Source organism: Cupressus sempervirens, chromosome 7, assembly GCF_028749045.1.
Source record: "Cupressus sempervirens isolate cs-2001-9-10 chromosome 7, ASM2874904v1, whole genome shotgun sequence".
Classification (NCBI taxonomy): Eukaryota; Viridiplantae; Streptophyta; class Pinopsida; order Cupressales; family Cupressaceae; genus Cupressus; species Cupressus sempervirens.
Window position 1 is genome coordinate 83,807,654 of NC_143124.1, and position 10,995 is coordinate 83,818,648.

The window sequence follows — 10,995 nt, forward strand, 5'->3', positions numbered from 1 at the left end:
CTAGATACAGTGGAGAAGATGTGGGACACCATTCTGAATCTATACCAGAATGCTACCACCAATAGGAAGATGATTCTTAGAGGGAAGTTGAAGAATACCCAAATGAACCAGTAAGAAGACATGACAAGTTACCTCACTAGCTTAGACTTGTCAAGGATGAGTTAGTAGCTCTTGGAGATAGCCCTAGTGATGATGAGCTAGTGAGAATAGCCCTAAATGGGTTTACTAAACAATCAAGTGTCTTTGTTCAAGTTGTAAGTGGATGAGATACCTTATCGAGTTGGGATTGACTACGAACTAATTTCACTCAGGAGGAGTTTAGACTAAGTCTTATCAATAGGGCCAACAAGAGTCAGAAAAATGAAGTGGAACAGGAAAAATTTTCCCTAGTAGGGAAAGGGAAAGAAAAGAAGGGGTATAGCAAATGATCAAATTCACAAAGTGAAATAAAGAAGAAGGACCTTTCTAAGGTCAAGTGCTTTGGATGTCATGAGTATGCTCACTATGTCAGTGATTGCCTAGAAAGGAAGAAGGTAAAGAAGCAGGTGGAAGCTTCAGCTGCAGAAGAGTTTGAGATGAAGGACTTAGGACTTATGCACTACTTTCTAGGCATAGAGGTGTGGCAAATAGATGGAGAGATTTTCCTTGGTCAAGGGAAATATTGCATTGAAATCTTGAAGAGATTTGGGATGGAGGATTGCAAAGCCATGTCTACACCCATGATCATGAATTGGAGAAAGGTAGCTACATCTAAGGAAAAGGATGCAGATCCCACTTTAAATAGGTAGTTGATTGGTTTGCTTACATACTTGGTCAATAGTAGGCTAGATATTTCTTTTGCAATGAACTCATTTAGTCAGTTTGTAGTTGAACCAAAGACAGTGCATTGGATAGCAGCTAAGCATGTGCTACATTACTTGCATGGTATAGTTGAGTATGGGATCAAATATGTTCGAGGTGAAGGTATTAGGTTGATGGGCTATACTGATGCAAATTGGGTAGGAAGTACAATGGACAAAGGAGAACTTTAGGGTGTTGTTTTAGTTTGGGATCAGGAGTTGTAACTTGGTTTAGTAGGAAGCAGAAGTTTGTGGCTCTAAGTTCAATAGAAGCAGAATACATAGCAACTAGCATGGTGACATGTGAAGCTATATGGCTTTAGAAGTTGTTAGTAGCCTTGTTTGGTCATAAGGTTGAGACTTTTGTGATACATTGCAATACTTAGAGTTACATCAAGTTTTCTAAGAATCAAGTATTTCATGATAGGTCTAAACATATAGACATCAGATATCACTTCATCAGAGTGAGTACAACAGGGGGGTTGTTCAGCTATAATACATACCTACAAAGGAGCGAGTAGCAAACATTCTAACTAAGACATTGGGGAAGGCAAAGTTCATCTTCTTTAGAGATAGGTGTCATACAAAATAGCTTCCTCACTAAGAGGGAGTGTTAGTTTTGGTAGCTTGGACAATTGTTCATCCATATGTAGTTAATTAGAAAATAATTGTTTTACTAAAAAATTGGTTAGAGTTAGGAAAAATATTTGTTAATTAATTGACCACTTTTAGAAGCAACTAGAAGTGGACTTGGTTAGGGTTGTTAAGTTGTTTTAATCTTGATCGTCGATTGAGAATCAATCTAGGTCATTGGTTTTTCAACAAAAGTAGTATAAAAGTGAGTTAGGGGGCATTTGGAGAACAAGAAGTGTGTATAAGCATTTGTAGTTTTAGCAAATGAGTTTGCAGTGATAGCAAATAGTCTTGAAATGTTAGCAAGCATAATAGCGTTAGGGATAACATCAGAGGAATATTAGTAGGAGAAATTAGGAGGTTGTCTGAGTTCTGCCAGTGAAAGGCAAGGAATTTTGTATCTCTTGATTTGCTAAAGTTAACATAATTCCTTATTTGTAGAATTGGTTTTCCCTTAGGGGTTTTCCCAAGGATGATTTGTCCAAAAAAATTGTGTTCTCCATGTTGTGATTTTTTTTCCATATTTTATAAGTGAATTTGTAGTTGTATTATTTTTTTTATTAGCTAGGAATTTATTTTTGGTAGTTTAATAATCGTTTACGATACCAGATTAATAATTAGTGACTGCAGTAGGAATTTTCACTTTTTTGAGCTAAAATTTTAGGTTATTCCTAACAGAGGGAGCCTTTGATGTTTGTAGATTGGATTCCATCTTGCTTCTCCTAGGTATCTTTTGATCTTGTGATTGAAGATGTGATGAACCTTCCTAGATCTTCTTTGAATACTTGGTTTGGAGTTGAAATTTTGTTGACACTCAATCAAGTCTTTAGTCGAGGAATCCACTAAAGAGGCAACCTCAATATTTTCTTAATTTTAAAATATTTAAAATAGACTAAAAATATTAATTATTTTTATTTTAGTTTTCCATATATAAATAAAATGATCATCTAAATAAATCTCCTCATTAAAATTTTACAATGAAAATAACATTAAAAATATTTAAAAATTAAAAGATTAAAAATAATTATAAAAATTAAAAAACTAAAATAATTTAAAAAAATAAAACCCAAACTAATTTCAAATTAAAATAATTAAAAATTAAGTTAAATTAATTTAAAAGAACAAAATCGGATTTAATTTTTCTCAAATGAAAATATAGATTAACTTGCTGTTTATAAAATCACATATTAATTATTTTTACAACAAAATTTTTTTTACAAAGGGGAAAAAAATGTTGAAAAAAAAGCCTAACTCTAAAAAAATTTGGAAAAAAATTGTAGACAATAATGAAGAGAGACTAATACTCTAAAATAATATATTTTTATGTAAAACGTAATAAATATCCTTGTGATAGCTTAAAAGCGAAAAGATGATAAATGCATTTAAATTTATTTATTTATTATTATTATTTTTAAATAAATTAAATTTGCAGTTATAAAGCTAAAAAGACGACGGATAATTGTTTCGACTTTCGAATCGGGAAAAGCAAGCATATCCTCTCTCAGCAACTCGCTAGAGGATAATTATGCCGGCTGAAAACAGAAACAGATGTCCGATGTTTCAGCGGAAAACAAGGCTATCGTGTTGCGTTTCAGATCACATAGACGTCAATCGCAATTATGATTGGCAGCAGACCTTCACACCAATGTCTATATAACAATGGCTTTCCTTCCTCGAAATTCAAAATTGTTTCGTTTGTGAAAAACAAATTCCAAGCTTACATTTTTACAAAAAGATTAATAAAAAAAAAAATGGCAAATGTGACTGCAGGAAAGGTTATTACCTGCAAAGGTGAGTTGAAAGTTCAGGAATCCATCATTTTAATGCTATTTGGTTATATATTTGAAGAAAAATCAAAATTTGCAATATGTTTTTGTTTCCAGCTGCCGTGGCATGGGCGGCAGGGGAGCCCCTGAAGATTGAACAAGTTGATGTGGCACCTCCGCAGGCGATGGAAGTGAGGATCAAAATCCATTACACTTCCCTTTGTGGCTCGGATGTTACTTTCTGGCAAGCAAAGGTTTAATTAGTACTGTCAATACCAATATGCTGTTGCTTTGGCCTTGCAGATCATTCATTCATTCTATACCAACGAGCTGAATCTTTTTCAGTCTGATTCTAACTGCTACTTTTATTCTATTGTAGGGACAAATCTCTGTTTTCCCTCGCATATTTGGACATGAAGCAGCTGGGTAGGTTCCTTTACATTTGTATCTCATATCTCTAGTTTGGCAACGGCAACGGCTAAACAGCAAACTAAAATATGTATCTTATCAAGGGGACACTTAGTTCTTTTATCAATCGCCCTTATATGCTCTATGCTTAATGTTTTAGTTTGATGTTTAGCTAATACCTCTCTCTAGTCTGATAACGTCTAAAACAGCACAGTAAAAAACATGTATCTTATCAAGGGGGCCGCTCGGCTTTTTTTATCAATTGTCTTTCTACGCTTTGCATTTTAGTTCGATATTCAACTAATCTCTCTAATGTAACATGTCTGACATAATCCATGTATCTAATATATTCAATTTTATCTAGAATTTACCACTAATTGTATACAAATATTTTAATTATTTTGAGTCATTTGGACTTATTTGGAAGGACTAATTAGTCATGTTGGTTGTTCACTTTGGTAGACTTCAGTATTTGTGAATGGCTAGTAGTAGAAAGTGTAGGGTTAGTCTAAGTGTACAATATCTAATTTTATCCAAAGTCTTTTTTAAAATGTGCAATTGAGGTGAGGTTAGTTTATCTTGAAAATTCAATGCCTATTATCCGATTTCATTCGAAGGCTTCTATCACTTATCTAAATGTGCAACTTGGTCTAACTAGGTACCCAATATCATATTTTAAATATAAAGCATTTTTTCAATGATCCAAATGTACAACTATGGCGAAATTTGTCAAGCCCATCTAACTAATACCCAATTTCATCCAAAGTCTTTCTCAAATTACCCAAATATGCAATTGAAGTGACAGTAGCCTAGCCAAGTACAAAAAACCCTATCCATCCAAAGTCCTTTTATAGTTACCTAGATGTACACCTAAGGTAATGTTTCTCTAGCCAAGTACCCAATCCCCAATTTTATCTAGAGTCTTTCTCCAAATTCTCAAATGTGCAATTGAGATGAGTTTAGTCTACCCCATGTACCTAGTTGTTGATTTCATCCAAAGTCCTCCAATTTCTCAAATGTGCATTGTAGGTGAGATTAGTCTAAGTATGCAACACCCAACTTCATGCAAAGTCTTTCTCCAATTAGCCTATTGTACAATTGGGGTGAGATTAGTCTAATCCATACCTAGAACCATTTTCATCAAGTCTTCCTCCAATTATTCAAATATGCAAGTGATGTGAAGTTAGTCTAACCCAAGTATCCAATACCCAACTAATCCAAAGTCTTTCTTCATTTTACTTAGATATGCAACTCAAGTAACATTAGACTAGTCTACGCATCCAATTTCCAATTCATCCAAAACCTTTTCTCAAATATACCCAAATGTGTAACTAAAGTATGGTTAGTTTAACCAAAGTACTTAATACCAAATTTCAATCGAAGTCTCTCTTCAATTATCAAATGTGCAACTAAGGTGAGATCAATCTAGTCCATATACCCAATACTCAGTTTTATCTTAAATCTTTCTCCTATCATGCAAACATTGTAATTGGGGTGAGAGTAGTCTAGTTTATGTGCTCAATTCTCAATTTCATCCAAAATCTTTCTCCAATTACCCAAATTCATGACTACCCAATTGATGCAAAGTCCTTTTCCACGTTACCAAAATTTGCAACTATGGTGAGGTTAATCTACCCCAAATACCCAAAATCCAATTTCATACAAATACTACCACCAATTGATAAGACTGCTCATTCTATTTGGCAATTGTGAATGAATTTAAATTGGACCTAGTTGATAGGACATCTCACTCTATTCGTAATTGTGAATGGTAGAGTGGTAGAAAGTGTGGGGGAAGGAGTAACCAATCTCAAGGAGGGCGACCATGTGCTGCCTGTATTTACAAGGGAGTGTGGAGATTGCAAGCACTACAAATCAGAAGAAAGCAATCTATGTGACTTGCTAAGGGTTGATCCGAACAAAGGAGTTATGATTAATAATGGAAAAATGAGGTTCTCAATTAGAGGACAACCCATCTATCACTTTGTGGGGATATCCACATTCAGTGAATACACCGTTATACACTGCGAAATCCTGCAACTCCTCTGGACAAAGCCTGCATTCTAAGCTGTGGTGTCTCCACAGGTACATTAACATTAATAGCTAATTAATATCTCAAATTGTTATTCAATGTGTATTATATATGTAATTAAACTTTTTTTTTCCTGAAATCAAGGATGGGTGCTATATTAAATGTGGCCAAACCAAAGAAGGGATCCACTATAGCAATATTTGGTCTTGGAGCAGTTGGGCTTGCAATAAGCATAACATACATTTTTTGCACACAATAATTATTCTTTGCTATGCTATGGGAGTACAAGTCTAATTTAAAATGTCAAGAGATGTTTAACCATCGATATTTTAAGTTCCTTTTATTTTCAGTTATTGTCAATTGTAGGTGCAGTCTATAAGATTTCTACAATGTATATTTTCTTTTCTTTTTGGAATCTAGTTGAATGAGGAAAAAGATTATTGCCAAGGTTTTCAATCATATTATATGATCTATCATCAGAATGAATCAACATTTTAGATTATACTACATAATTCATCATCACAAAATAAGAGAATAAAAGAATATGGACTATCTGATATGATTCTAAACGTCTATGATAAAAAAAAATTTACACACTCAATATCAAAATAAATATAAAATCATAAGTGCTTCAAATTTCTTAATGTAGTGTTGTTTATATCCTCTTAAGGCCGCTGAAGGAGCAAGAATTGCTGGGGCTTCCCGAATTATAGGCATTGATATAAATCCTCAAAGATTTGAGAAAGGTTTCTAAATGACACTTTTACACATTTTATATTTATCCATGTTCCAATTTCTCTTTCAACCATTGTTTTTCTCATTGTTTGCTTTGATTTCGTTTCAGCAAAGCAATTTGGAGTAACAGAATGTATAAACCCAAAAGACCACCAGAAACCTATTCAGCAGGTTTGTTAACCACAATTTTGATCACATATTTTCAGTGAATACAAAGCTATAGTTTTTCAAGGAATGTATGGATTTCACCCTTGTTTAATATCAAAACATAAAAACATAAATGAATTTCTTTTGATCTCACAGGTCATTGCTAAAAGAACTAATGGTGGTGTAGACTATAGTATTGAATGCACTGGGAGTCAATCGATTCAAGCATTTGATTCTTGTCATGACGTATATCCTCTTCCCCTGCTTCATATAAAAGATTTTCCCATTAGAGTTAAAAAGATGTTTATGTTGCACAAACTAACTTAAACTTTGTGTGAATTTGAAGGGGTGGGGTGTCACAGTTTTAGTGGGAGTGCCTAATTTCGATTCAATCTTCTCCACAAGTCCTCTGAATTTTCTGAATGAGAAAACATTAAAGGGAACATTTTTTGGGAACTATAAGCCCAGATCGGATCTGCCAGGTCTTGTGGAAAAATACATGAACAAGGTGAGATTTGTAGTTTCCGAATTTGTGTTCTTCCTGCTCTAGTTTAAATAAATATTTCTGAAAAAAATGTTGCTTTTAATTTCAAAGATTTCTCTAAAGAATGTTGCTTTGAAAATGTGAGGTGCTTGTTTGTTTGTTTTTGGGGCAAGAGCTTGAACTGGAAAAATTTATCACACATGAAATAGACTTTGCAGATATCAACAAGGCATTTGAGTTGATGTTGCAGGGAGAAAGCCTGAGATGTATTATCAACGTGAATGCCTAGAGAGGGGAGAATACACTGAAGGTTTCGATTTCAATAGATCGTTGGACTGCCAAAATATAGTGTTTTGTGTTTTTATGGTTTATATATATAGAACTTAGTAGGGGTTAAAAAACGTTGTTAGTGTCATTGAGTCTTAGTATTTACTTGTCTTAAATGAGGAATAGTGCTCGTAAAACATTCATCTGATTTAAAGCCGAGCATCTTATGAGTTTTAATATATTGCCGACCATAAATAACGTAAAAAGGAAGAAGTGTTCTTTAAATCTTTGAATAACTGGGCTTTGGGTTTTGGAGTAAACATTAGGTATTTTAATGATTTTCTTATTTATATGATATTTCTTTTAGCTTTAAATTTTAAAGTTATATATATAGAGTTTGAGTGATTATAATTATCTATTTGATATCTTTTTAATTTGAGTAATAATAAGACATCTTATTATTAAATAACATGTACTATAAATTAAAAAGTGTCACGTACTGACTTGTTTACGGTAGATTATAATAGTTTTAACAAAATAGAATAATAAAGTCAAAATTTAATAATATTAAATATAATTTTATTAATAATTAATATATATATTTTTGATGAAAATTTTATATGAAAAATCTAAATTTCAATTTAGAGATTAAAAAACTGTCATTCTATTAGCAAAAAAATTTCTAATTTATTTCATAAATGTAATGATACTCTTATAACTTATACTGTAATTGTATTTTTGTACGTTTTTATATTGGTACATCAATATTTTATTTTACTATAGATAACTAAACATTTGTAAGAGAAATAGGGTTAAAATGTAGAGATTTTGGCTATTGGTAATCTTATGTACTAGACTTTCTGATCACAAAGTATTTTAAGAAAGATATAATATTTATATTATGTTTTTACCTTTTCATTTATTATTATACCTTTTCTCACAATACTATATGATGAAACATTATATTTTAATATATACATCAGTTACTAGCAATCACATGCTTTTGTACATTCAACAGTGCCAATAGGAGATGAGATTTAAGAGAAAAGTGTAGAACGAACATTAAATAATGTAAATATAAGGTTTTTAAAATAAAAACATTAAAAAAAATTAAAAGTTAAGATTAAAAAATAGATATTAAGTGATAGCTATTAAGTGCAATTGAGTGATAGTTATTAAGTGCAATTGCGAGTAGGGAAATGCACCTAAAAATAAACATATGGGTGTGTGTATAGATAGGGTCGTGTCCAATACAAAAACCTTGTTATTAAAAATCAAAATCCAAATAAAAATTTCTATTTCATGAGTGTTCTATCAAAGAAAGAAAGGCTAGTTTCAAAATATGAAAATTCCTTATTTAAGTGCACACTATGGGACAAGCTCGCACCTTTGTACACAAACTTTCTGTTTGAGGTACACCTTTCAAATATGAGTTTATGTAAAACATTGAGTTCAATACAAAATTGTGCACCCTGATAGGGAAAATCACACATTTCAAAATCATGGTTTTGATTTTCCTTCTTGTAGGTGTGTTCTTAACAAATCTTGTTCAGTGCATATATAAAAGTTTGACGCTTAAATTGTTTGATATGTGTGAGAGCATAAAGCAAGCATCTATATTAAGGAAAAATGAAATGTTTAGGAATCATAGTGTGCATGAGAGAATTAGGTTTGTCTTTAATATGGAGTTATGGACATCATAAATATTCAAGTTTTGTATTTTCATAGGAGGATGCCTAAAAGAGAATTGAACACTTCGATGATGGAGTGAATCAAAATGCAAACATTGTTTCAACTTATGTTCATAAGTGCACACCTTTTAGGAACTGTATTCATAGTAAACAAAAATCAAAATTACATTTCCAAAGTTCATTTTGTGGTGTGTTCTCTCACTTGTAAAGGCAAAGTGTGTGCTTATCAAAGGAATTCAAATTTCAAAAGTGATTTTTTAGGAGTTCATCTCTTTAAAGGGTTAAACATGGCTAGAGGAGAACTTGCAAAATCATTAGTCATTTAGGGAAGCTTACTTAAAAAGTCCAATTTTAAGCTCAATAGCCATTAAAAATTTCAAGGATAATAACATATCTTGAGCTTTCATATTTTAGTTGGTTTGATTTTTATTGATATTATAATGTCCCTATTTAGTGATTTATCTTGATTTAGCTCCAAAATGGGTATTCCAAATTAAGATGCACATTACAATAAACTTGTTATTATAATTTAAAAAATGAAAATATTTTATTTATAATATCTATCTTAAAATTCTAAAACAATTCAAAAGATGACTAATTTTGATTAGAGTTGTGATATTTGATAATTATCTTGTACCACTCCCTTTTGATGATTATCATCTCCCTTATATCATTTTTGTCTTTGTTTATAGTATATACTACCTTCCTCTTGTTATGATTAGACATAATTATGCCACTTAACAAAAATAATAGTCAGTAGTTGTTATTGTTGCATCATGAGTTTTCAATAGTCACATCATAATGATGAATGCTAGGGGTTTGTTTTGTTATTGTGTGTTTGTTGAAAGTTCATTGATGGAGAATCTTGTAAAATGCATCTATTGTTCTCTTATGTTCCCTAACTATGGTAATTATTGTATGCCCAATAATATTTGGTATTTTTCATATTTACTCCACTAATGGTAACCTGATACTAATTTTAGATAAATATAAATGTAGAGCTCCGATGCTTTGACATGTCTTCATCCTTTCCACTTCCTTCTAATATTCATGTGTGTAAGAATTTTCCTTAGGGAAAAATCGCCCAAGATCAAGGAACTCGAGCACAAGCACAAAATGGACCAATAAAGTATGATTAGAATAATAATATCAAATTGAATTGATATTCTGTTATGTGATGTCATGTGTATACACACTAGGAGTGCATGTATATAAAGGCCTCTAGGATGCATCTATAATGTCTCTAGAATAAGCTAGGAGATAAGCATTACAACCAAGTACACATCCACCAAAAGTGGATTATCCTCCATTGTGCATGAGAAGATAAGTATGACAAGGTGTATCTCAAATTGAGATGTTGTAGACACTCTGTGCTTAAATCAGATGCCAACTCCTATGTTATAGACAACATGTGCATAAAAGAGTTGCTAACTCCTATGTTGTCAACAAGACAACTCATATGAGTATGCATACTCCTGGGTGTTTAACTAATAAAATAATGCATTAACCTAATTTACACCAACACAACCCCTTAAGTGCAACTTAGGGGAATGCACTTAAGCTTACAAAAGTTAGGATGAAAATGCATGATGGGTCCCGGCTACTAGACCATGTTAGGTACCCATGGACAAAACACAATGTAATCTCTCTGAAAATGGAGAAAGAGAGAAAACCTCATGGAAAATTTCCTCCCCCAAAAAGAGAGATGAAAAAAATAAGATGCATGGATGGATGGAGTAATCAAGACCCTCCCTCATTACAACATACATCATGTACAATAGATAAGTATGAGAAGGACAAAACCCCATAAGAGGAAAAAGTCCCTCCCATAAGAGAGAAGAAGAAGAAGAAAGGAGACAAGGTAGTCACCCCCTCCCAAATGAAGAATGCTGATCAGTGATAGCTGCTCCAATGTAGAAGTTGATCCATGACTACTTAATAGTGTTCCTTCCTCTAGGAAGAAACAATGTCATGTGTACATATGAGATGCTTC

General features: G+C 32.4%; 1 pseudogene; it reads left to right on the plus strand.

Moving 5' to 3' along the window:
• The first annotated feature begins 3,217 nt into the window (after positions 1-3,217).
• Positions 3,218-7,333, plus strand: LOC149545610 (alcohol dehydrogenase 3-like; annotated as a pseudogene).
• Positions 7,334-10,995: the final 3,662 nt, after the last annotated feature.